Source organism: Chrysochloris asiatica, unplaced genomic scaffold (assembly GCF_000296735.1).
Source record: "Chrysochloris asiatica unplaced genomic scaffold, ChrAsi1.0 scaffold00047, whole genome shotgun sequence".
Lineage (NCBI taxonomy): Eukaryota > Metazoa > Chordata > Mammalia > Afrosoricida > Chrysochloridae > Chrysochloris > Chrysochloris asiatica.
This window is the reverse complement of record NW_006408565.1, coordinates 18,282,299-18,292,768: the sequence shown is the minus strand read 5'-3', so window position 1 is coordinate 18,292,768 and position 10,470 is coordinate 18,282,299. Positions and strand designations below refer to the sequence as shown.

Below are 10,470 nucleotides of genomic sequence, written 5' to 3'. Positions count from 1 at the left end.
AAGTTTCAATGCTATCCACTCTGTACACAGGGTAGATAGGAACGGGCAACTTAGACCCTGACTACCTAAAATAAGGGGGCAATAAAGGCACGAAGTGTCTGGCTTACAAGGTTTCAAGAGGGAGTTTAGCTTAAGAGTATGGGGGGAAAGAAAGAATCCCCACTGAATAGCTGTCATCTTGTCTAGATGGGTCTAGTGAAAAGAGATGGGGATAAGATTCGTAAGATTCAATAGTGAATAATTGTTATCATGACTAATTGCGACTGTCACAATTGTAAACATAGAAGTTTTTTAACAAAAAAAGGGGAGTGGTTAATCTTACAGTCCAGAAACAGAGGTCCCTAGGACCATCAAGAGAGGAATGCACAAGCAGAGCGTGGGACCTTATCCAGAGAAGCAGCAGTGCCAGAGATGGAGGCAGAGATGGGGGCATGGAGCGGGGGAGTGGCTGATGACTCTAGATTCATGGACTAAGAGCTGGTGGCCAGGAGCAGACTTGCAGAATGTGCCCTTTGGAGATGTAAATTATTATATATGCCTGAGTGGTTTTTTTTGTTTGTTTGTTTTTTAAAAAGCTAAAGTGGTTAGAGAGAAATACTGTTAACTGATGGTATATGGAGGGGATTATAATCAATGTAATGAAAGAAGGTATATGATTTGTTGAATGTAAAACTGATGATATGCCCTGTAAACTTTCACTCAATCCACAATAAAAACCTTAAATACTAAAAAAAAAAAAAAAAAAAAGTATACAAATCCAGTCCCACCTCCGATCTCCAAATTCCAAGAACAGTTCTCCTAAACTGCTGAGTTAAAAGTACTGGTCTCCCTACAGGGAAAGTGCTGTTGGTTCACTGAATTCCCAGACAGCAAGGTACTCCACATGGAGTCCTGGTTTGGCGCTGTGGATTAATGTGCTGGAATACAAAACCAGTCTGAACCACAAGGTCAGCAGTTCAAGTTCACCAGCTGCTCCTTGGTGTTGCTATGGGTAGGAACCGGCTCAACGGCACTTAACAACAACAACAAGGTACTCCACAGGGGCAGTGATGGATCAGTGACAGAATTATTCCATGTAGGGGAGACAAGGGTTTAATCTCAGGCCAAGGCCAATGCACTTTAAAAAGCATAGGAAGTCTGTCACTGGAAGCTGGTCTGTTAACTATGATGCTACACAGATTTCAGTGGAATTTAAAGATTAAGATGGGCTAGGTAGAAAGGCCTAGTGATCTCTTTTTAAATCTCATAATGAAAACCCCATGGATCATAATGGTCTGATTTCAATGTGCACTGTGTTAACATGAGTCAGGGGCCAAGTTGATAGCAGCTAACAACGAGGTATTCCATAGTCTGTGATTGCTATCTCTCTGCTTCCAAAGTACATCTGTTACTCATCATATCCCTGTATTTTCTACTCAGACACCACTAATTATATCTACTTATCCCTACCCAAGGAGCTCTGGTAGCATAGTGGTTACAAGGCAGGCTGCTAAACTCAGTGTCAGCGTTCAAAATTACCAGCAGTTCACTGGGAGACAGGTGAGGCCTTCTGCTTCCGAAAAGATTTAGTTTTGGAAAACCTATACAGGGTCACTATGCACTCCACGGCACATAAGCACCCTAACCACCACTCTCTACCCACTATTTCTCCTCTCCTTTACAATCTTCAAGTTTCTTGTTGATTTCTCCTCTCCTCCTCATCACAAACAGCCCCAGTGTTCCCCATTATTCATTTATCACACTAGACATGATCTTCACACTTAGATCCTCCTCTTGTCTGTTAAGACCATCACCATTGCCACTATTTTTCTGAATTATAGATTTAGAGGATTGCTCTTATTTAATAAGTTTTAGATCTTAGCAATTGAAGTTTTATAAAGTCCTAATTTTGGAAATTTAAGTTCCCTAAGTTGTTTCAGAGCAATTGTTTAGAAAGTGAAACATACTATTTCATGTTGTTGTTGCTGTTGGGTGCCATCGAGTAGACTCTGACTCATAGCAACACTATATACACCAGAATGAAACACTGCCCCATCCTGTGCTAGCTTCATAATTGTGGCTACGCTTGAGTCCATTGCTGCTGCCACTGTGTTAATCCATCTCATTGGAGGTCTTCCTATTTTTCACTGTCCCTCCACTTTAACAAGCATAATGTCCTTTCTCTTCAGGGACTGGTCCCTCCTAAGAACATGTCCAACATATGAGAGCTAAAGTCTCATCATCCTGGCTTCTAAGGAGCATCCTGGCTGTACTGCTTCCAATACAGATGTGTTTGTTCTTCTGGCAGTCTATGGTACTTTCAATATTCTTCTCCAGTGCCATAACTCAAATGCATCACTTCAACGACAGTCTTTATTTCTTTATTGTCCAACTTTCATGTAAATATAAGGTTACTGAAAATACCATGGCTTAGGTCAGGCATGGTTCAAGTACTATGGTGAATTATGAGGAAATGAGGAATAGAATTAAGAGCTGTGACCCTAGGTTCTGCACTGTAGTCCCTTACTAATGATGCTGCCTAAGCAGCTGAATTAAGTCCTGTCACCATTCGGATTCGGCCTTCCATATCTGCAAAATGAGGATAATCATAATCTATCTCACAGGATAACAGCGATGCTAAAACAAATAAGGTGGATTAATTGAGAAGTGCTCTGAAATTTCTAGTCTATACCACCAGGATATTACCCTCAAATGCAGTGATCTGTTAATAGCAGTGCACAACAAACTGGTTCATATGCTATAACGAGTTACATTGGTAAGAAAAGCTTTTAGTTAAAATTATTTCTAACAATTTCCAGAGTCAGATCATCCTGCTACTGCCTCTTGTTTATTCCAAAATTGGTGTTTTTTGACCATTCTTTAAGAAATGTATATTCCTTAAAGCTTTTGGCATAAGCCATCATCCTAAGCAGAGAACAAAGATTTGGTGAAGGATGCCCTATGTATGTTTCTTTATAGTTTTCATCTTCTCTTAAAATTATATAAAAGGTTATAACTGCCCCTTATATTACACCTACTCCTCACTTATCTGAGATATCATTATACAATATTTTGCATTTATGACAACTCTGAAAAAATTCTCAAGTGATAGTCCAGAGCCCACGCAGGGCCACAGTAGAGCTAAGGCACCCTCCCTGGGCCACCCAAGTGATATACCAGAGGCTGGTGAAGACTGGGTCCCACAAGGGACAGCTGCGGACTGGCCATGAAATACCTTTTATTGTCTTATTGTTTGTCTGCGATGTCATTTGGTCCAGTCATAGAGTGCATGGGGTGACAGTGGAATGACATGCAGGAAGACAGAGGAAGGCTGGGTAAATGCCCAAAAAGCTGGGGAGGTCAGTGGGGAGAGTTAAAAAGAGGAGAGAAAAGGGTTCCCAGAGGGCAGGGCAAATGGAATATGAGCAGGTCTCCACTCAGAGAAGGTAGAAGGGCAGGACAAGTAGGGTCTCTGTCCAGGGCAAGCAGTAGGAGGTAGGAGGCAATACCCAACCACCATCACACCTAGGTCCCCACAGGACAGGCGTGGTGGGGAAGAGGAATCCACAGTGCCACACACACATCCTAAGGTGCGCTGGGTCACTCAATAGGCAGTGAGTGCAGACACCAAGTCTCACCTAGCGGTGAGTTCATATAATGCCGATTTTTCACATGGACCTGATTTTTGGAACCTAACTATGCCAACAAGTGAGGAGTGGGCATATTCACTTCAACACTGGTTTTTCCACTTCTGGTTTTTTTATGTTTCCTAACTTTATTGATGCTGAAGTTAAAAGACATATACTCTAAAAACCAAAGATGGGATAATCGAGTAAGGCCTTCTAAGTCTTTGTTACTTATTTTCTATGTCTGTTGGCCATTTTTTGCTACTTCCCTCCCTTCTTAAATGTTGCCAAATGGTTAAGTAAACAAGTCAGCTGGCTTCTGAGTCACTACTTCTATATCCAAATTTCCTTAACTTCTAGTGACTAAGCATGGTGCCCTGATTTTCAATGATTTTTCTCATTTTAATTGAGTTATTGTTATTGGTAGATGTTGCACACATAATGAAACATATTTCTATCACTGTTTCTAAATATGCCTATCCTCTTGGAAACCAAAAACATTTCTCGCTACACCTGCAAATATCTTCTAGGAGAATAATATTGTCTTCATGTGTGCAAGATTTTAAACAGCTAGAAAGAAATGCAACAGTCCAGCTGCACTACACTGAGTGCAAAGAACTAATTGTTGAATTGTTCTGAGCAATCATATTCCCTTTGTCTGACTCTTTAAAAATGAAGAGAATCAGAACAAATGCCTTGAAAACAAGAACAAGTTTAGGAACTTGGGGCATGTAGACTTCATGACATGTCACAAATCAATCTAGAGTACTAAGACTAACAGAAGAATATCAGGGAAAACTTAAAAAGATATTTAAAATTTTTACAATGTAGACATTCAGAACTAAGAAACCCAAATTGTTTGACCCTCAGATTCACAAGTAAAAAGAAACTTAATTCCTATGTAGACCATTACCTTTGAACTTCATTTCTAATCCTAAAGCAATAAAGTAGAATAAAATCTGAACCGTATTTGAAGAAAAACTCATCAGAGATCATATTTCAAAATTTCAAAGACGAGCCAAAACACAAGAACACAAATTATATGTTCTTTCTATTGAATCTAGATAATCAGGACTTTCAAAATAGATTTTAAAGTGCTTATTAACTAGAATTTTCCAAGTTCTTAGGGGTGTCTACTTTCAAAATTCTTAATCTTCACCTTAATTAAACTCTCAAACAATGAGGCTTTCTTTACTTGCTAAGAAAAATAATGATATGCAAAAATGCTATGCCCTTTATGATACACATAGGCCTTTTAAAAAACAAAAAAAATTTTTTTTTTTAAAGAAACAGGAAGTAAATATCAGATTTTACTAGTTTGAGTATAATTGTAAGAAAGTTAAACAGCTTAAAGAACCTTCCTTTGGGAGGGTCTATGTTAGTTCATTGAAGGAGTTAGGAGAAAAGGAAGGTTAGTGGAGGAAAAGTGGGGCAGTGAGAGAAAGTATAGGAAACTTGTTTTTTCACCTGACAACTCTTACAATCTCCTAAGGCAATCTTCTAGGCCAAGGTTGGTCTCAGAACCCTGAGGAACACCCAACACTCCCATAAATAATCGCAGTTCAATGGAGGAGAGATTTTCAAATGGTGCTGAGAAGGGTGATAGGGGAGGAGAGAGTGTAGTGTAACTCTGATGTCAGTAGACTCTGATATGCCCTATCCAAACAGTCCTGCCAATAGATAAATCTGGCTACAAATTTCCTTGATATAAAATACGTATAGTGCAGTGTGTGTGTGTGTGTGTGTTTGGTATAATTGGAGAAATTTGAGCATGTTGCTACAAGATCAAAGAGTCAATCAATATAAAGAGATAAATAGGAAAGGGATAGATCAGGCGGTGACTAGTGAAGCTGCTTCCTAGAGGAGAGAGGATGGATTCAAAAGCCCAGCATTTAGGGTTGGCCTTGAACAAGATGAGGACCATCCTACCTTATCCTGGGAGGAAAGAGAACCTAAAAGCAGATCCAGAAGAGCTTATCACAAAACTAGAAAAAATTGGAAAGGGATCTTTTGGCGAGGCGTTCAAAGGCATAGACAATCGGACTCAGAAAGTGGCCATAAAAATCATTGATCTGGAAGAAGCCAAAGATGAGATAGAGGACATTCAACAAGAAATTACAGTGCTGAGTCAGTGCGACAGTCCATACGTAACCATATACTATGGATCCTACCTGAAGGATACTAAGTTATGGATAATAATGGAATATCTTGGTGAAGGCTCCGCACTCAATCTCTTAGAACCTGGCCCATTAGATGAAACTCAGATTGCTACTATATTGAGAGAAATACTGAAGGGATTGGATTATTCAGAGAAGAAAATTCACAGAGATATTAAAACTGCCAATGTTCTGCTTTCCTTTCCGAGCACGAAGAGGTGAAGTTGGCTGATTTTGGAGTAGCAGGCCAGCTGACAGATACCCAGATCAAAGGAAACACCTTCGTGGGTAACCCCTTCTGGATGGCGCCCGAAGTCATCAAACAATCTGCCTACGACTCAAAAGCAGACATCTGGTCCCTGGGCATCATAGCCATCGAACTTGCAAAAGGGGGGCCACCTCATTCCGAGCTGCATCCCATGAAGGTTTTATTCCTCATTCCAAAGAACAACCCACCAACGCTGGAAGGAAACTACAGCAAACCCCTCAAGGAGTTTGTGGAAGCCTGTTTGAATAAGGAGCCAAGCTTTAGACCCACTGCTAAGGATTTACTGAAGTACAAGTTTATCCTACGCAATGCAAAGAAAACGTCATATTTGACCAAGCTCATCGATAGGTACAAGCGATGGAAAGCTGAACAGAGCCATGACGATTCCAGCTCTGAAGACTCAGACGTGGAACCAGATGGCCAAGCATCCGGGGGCAGCGACTCAGGAGATTGGATCTTCACAATCTGAGAAAAAGATGCCAAGAACCTTGAGAATGGAGCTCTTCAGCCCTCAGATCTTGAAAGAAACAAGATGAAAGACATCCCAAAGAGGCCTTTCTCTCAGTGTTTATCGACGATCATCTCTCCTCTGTTTGCAGAGCTGAAAGAGAAGAGCCAGGCGTGTGGCGGCAACATGGGGTCTATCGAGTAACTACGAGGGGCCATCTACCTAGCAGAGGAGGTGTGCCCCAGGATCTCCGACACCATGGTGGCCCAGCTTGTCCAGTGGCTCCAGAGATACTCTCTCAGCGGCGGAGGATCCTCATCCCACTGAAATGTCTTTGGCATTTTGGGTTTTTCTCCCCCCTTCCCCCCCTTTTTTTTCTTCCTCATCCTCCTTTTTTTTTAAAGTAAGTGAGAGCCCTTCACCGACCCTGCTGAAGATCCATGCGATTGCGGGGTGTTGCCCTGAAGCCATGGGTACCGGTCCAGGGATACATACATTCCTCGCCGTGCCGCAGCAAGATGAAGTCTCTCGTATGGGGCAGAGGGCCGGCTCCTTCAAGTCATCATTTTGTTTTGTTGTGTTCTTTTAATTTTATTTTAACCATAGTGCACATATTCAAGGAAAGTATCTTTAAAAACAGAAACCAACCCTGAAATGTATATTTGGGATTATGATCAGTCAACTGAAGAAACGAAACCTCAGGTACACTACTTTGAGTTGATAACAACCCCCACTTCCCCCGGGAAATGGAGAATCGCTCTGGTGGACAGGTGTAGAGTTGTATATAGTGTCATTTTTACGGAAATCCTTTTGGCGTGCATCGAGAATCACTGTGTACAAAGTGCCCAAGAGCTTCTGTAGATACTGTCCGTGGAGTAAATATTTGACCAGGCCATAACGTGAGTGTATTGCCTTGCCTTTATTAAACATGTGAATTTGGGTTTTATTTTGATATTTGCAGGGTTTTTGCTATTGATAATAATTAATACCCCTCATATAGAAAACTCCTATTTGGTTCTCCACAAATGCAAATTTTCCTCATTTGCCCTATATCCCTTTTGGTACACTTAGAAATTGATTTCCTTATTTTCATTGATGGTACTATTTCTTAGTGTTTTAAATTGGAACATATCTTGCCTCACAAAGCTTTAAATTATTAAGCCTCCCCCTGAAGAAGCGTTCTCACTTAGCATTTGTTTCTGAATTGTGTCAGTGCCGACCCTTCGCCCGATGCCCCGTCCTTTTCAGTATTCTCTTCTGTTGACCCTTGTAGTGGAATCTGCGTATCGCGCTTCCCACTGAAAACTGTCTGAATGCTCTTAATTAAAAAAAAAAAAAAAATCGTGCTTTTCTGACTACTTCCTTATTATTCTCGCTTTTTTGTGGAACATTTAGATGTACCTCAATATCATTCTCCTAAATTTCCCTTCAGCGAATTCCAGAGCCTCTTCACCCTTAATACCAATCCTAGCTCTTCCTCTTGGTTATTTGTCTGAGCTACTCTTTCTTGCTTCTGTACACAAGGAGAAATTTTCTGCTGCTTTTTAATCATCCAGTGCAATTATATTTGTGTTAATTAGATGAATATGTGATGGTATATTCTTAAGCACACTCAAAATTATATCCTGATGGATATGATCAGGAAATGGGCTTCTCTGTTCACTGTTCTTGCGGCTCCCTTTAGAATGTTTTTAACAGGTGTTGGCTATACACACTGTTCTGATATTTACCAGCTGGTATGGGGCTCTTGCCTTTTTGTTAAGAGTTTTACAGAGAGCAAATGTAGCTTGGCTGTGTGGCCAGAGTTGCTGTCACTTGTTAGGTGACACACGAATAGAAACTCCCACAAAAGTAGGAGGAAGGCCAAATTCAGGACTTAAATCCCAAAGTCAAACATCATAAGAACCCATCAAGGATTACTCTCCAAAGCTGACTAAGACTTCCAGATATTTCCTGTTTGTGCCCTGGGCAAGGATCCTGGGAAAATCCTTCCCTTGCTAACTCAGGAGGTCAGTGATAATCATTCCGTGCCTTGCAACTCTTGTGGGCACAGCACTGGACTTTCTCTGTGGGTGCGCTCCCACCCACGTGAAGAAACCTAGGCCAGACAGAGAGGGTGTGACAAGGGAGAGACACAAAAATGGTTGAAGGAAAGAAACAAGAAAAACAAAGACCGTTACACTTCTAGTTCCATAAATCATTGATTGGTTTCTGCACTGGGAGTGGACTAGTTGCTGTCCCCGCTCTCTGACTTCCACAAAGACAATGGCCCACTGGGCACTCCCGGTTCAGAAGTCACTCTCTGTTTATTGCTGCTACTTCAGATCTTTCTACCATTAAGTCCCCAAAATATTGCCCTCTTACTTTATATGAAATTCAGAGTTCCAGATCTGTGCCACCAATATGTTTTGCCTGTTTCCCCATGCCTTTGCTGATGAGACTCTCTACGGCCCCTCTGTTTATTCTGCCATTAAACCAGAAATTCTGTCCTTCTATAATTTACTTTTATTACATCTGGAAGGGAATCTCAATTAGATTAATGACCATTAATACTTGTCTATTGTTGTTGTTGTTAACTGCTATTAAGTTGGTTCCAACTCACAATGACCCTGTATGGGGTTTCTGAGGCTGCAAATCTTTTCTGGGAGCAGAAAGCCTCTTCTTTCTCCAGTGGAACAGCTGGTGAGCTTCAACTGGCAACCTTGTAGTTTGCATTCCAGTGTTTATCCTACAAAACCATCACACTTAGCACACTTCTCTTTAACACCTGCTAATCTACACTATGGAGTCCTGGTGTGGCACTGTGGGTTAATGTGCCAGACTGCAAAATCCTTTGAACTGCAAGATTGGCGGGTCAAGCTCTCCAGCTGCTCCTCGGAAACCCTACACAGGGTCGTTATGGGTCGGGATCGACTCGATGGCACTTAACAACAACAACAACAATCTACACTATGAGTCAGAACTGACTCCATGCACTTAACAACAACACAAACAAGACTGCCCTGAACTCAAAGCTGTATGCAGACAGGAGGAAATAAAGAGGCAGAAATCACATAGAAAATAGAATCAAAGTAAAAGAAATCATATTAGATAATCCAATATCTACAATATAAGAGTTTCCTATGCTTACAGGAATACTCTGAAATAACATTGTTTCAAACATTGTCTTAGTTACACACACCCTACATGAGCTTATTTATAAGGAAATATTCCAAGCTCATTGATCTATAAAACATTTTATAAATCAAACCACAAGAGAATTGTTGAAGTTATCAAGAAAACAGTTTTCATACTGTTTTAGAATGTGCCTAACTCTGTTCTCAGTACTCTGAAGCTATGGACTACTATAGGTGCTAGAGGGTATCTCCCTATGGCTAGGATAAATGGTGTTTAAAACAAACCAAAACAAAACCTTGCGAGTTCTGAAAGCCCTGGTGTACGGTACCGTGTGATCAATGTGGCTCCACAGTGCATTGATATTGGGGTATGGTTTTTTGTTTTACACTTGGTGTACAGCTGTAGGGTAAGCACTGGATTGCTCCTTGGAAACCCTATACAGAGTCTCGATAAGTTGGAACTGACTTGACAGCACTTAACAGCAACAACAACAACAACAATAATAGTAATAAAGCACACATACAGCGACAATAATCAAAACAGCCTGGTACTAGTATTACAATAAACACATAGACCAATAGAGTAAATCCGAGAGTCCAAAATAAACCCACACATCTATGAACAACTGATTTTTGACAAAGGTGCTAAGTCCATTTGGTGGGGAAAGAATGAGTCTCTTCAATAAATGGTGCTGGGAAAACGGAATTTCCACATAGAGAAAAGTTAAGCAGGATTAGACTTCACACCATACATAAAACCAACTTCAAAATGGATTGAGAAACTAAAATGTACAAACTAAAACTACAAAATTCTTAGAAAAACAAGCAGAAGCAATACTGTTAGACCTAGCTTTCCATAATGGATTATCCAATATAA

General features: G+C 40.7%; 1 protein-coding gene and 1 pseudogene across 1 annotated transcript in view; one reads left to right on the top strand and one right to left on the bottom strand.

Annotated features, from left to right (window-relative positions):
* The window catches only part of LOC102840949 (eukaryotic translation initiation factor 4 gamma 3-like), a 218,460-nt gene that overhangs the window by 148,176 nt on the left and 59,814 nt on the right, over positions 1-10,470 (bottom strand). The gene's annotated exons all lie outside the window — the stretch shown is intronic.
* On the top strand, positions 5,477-6,804 carry LOC102840573 (annotated as a pseudogene).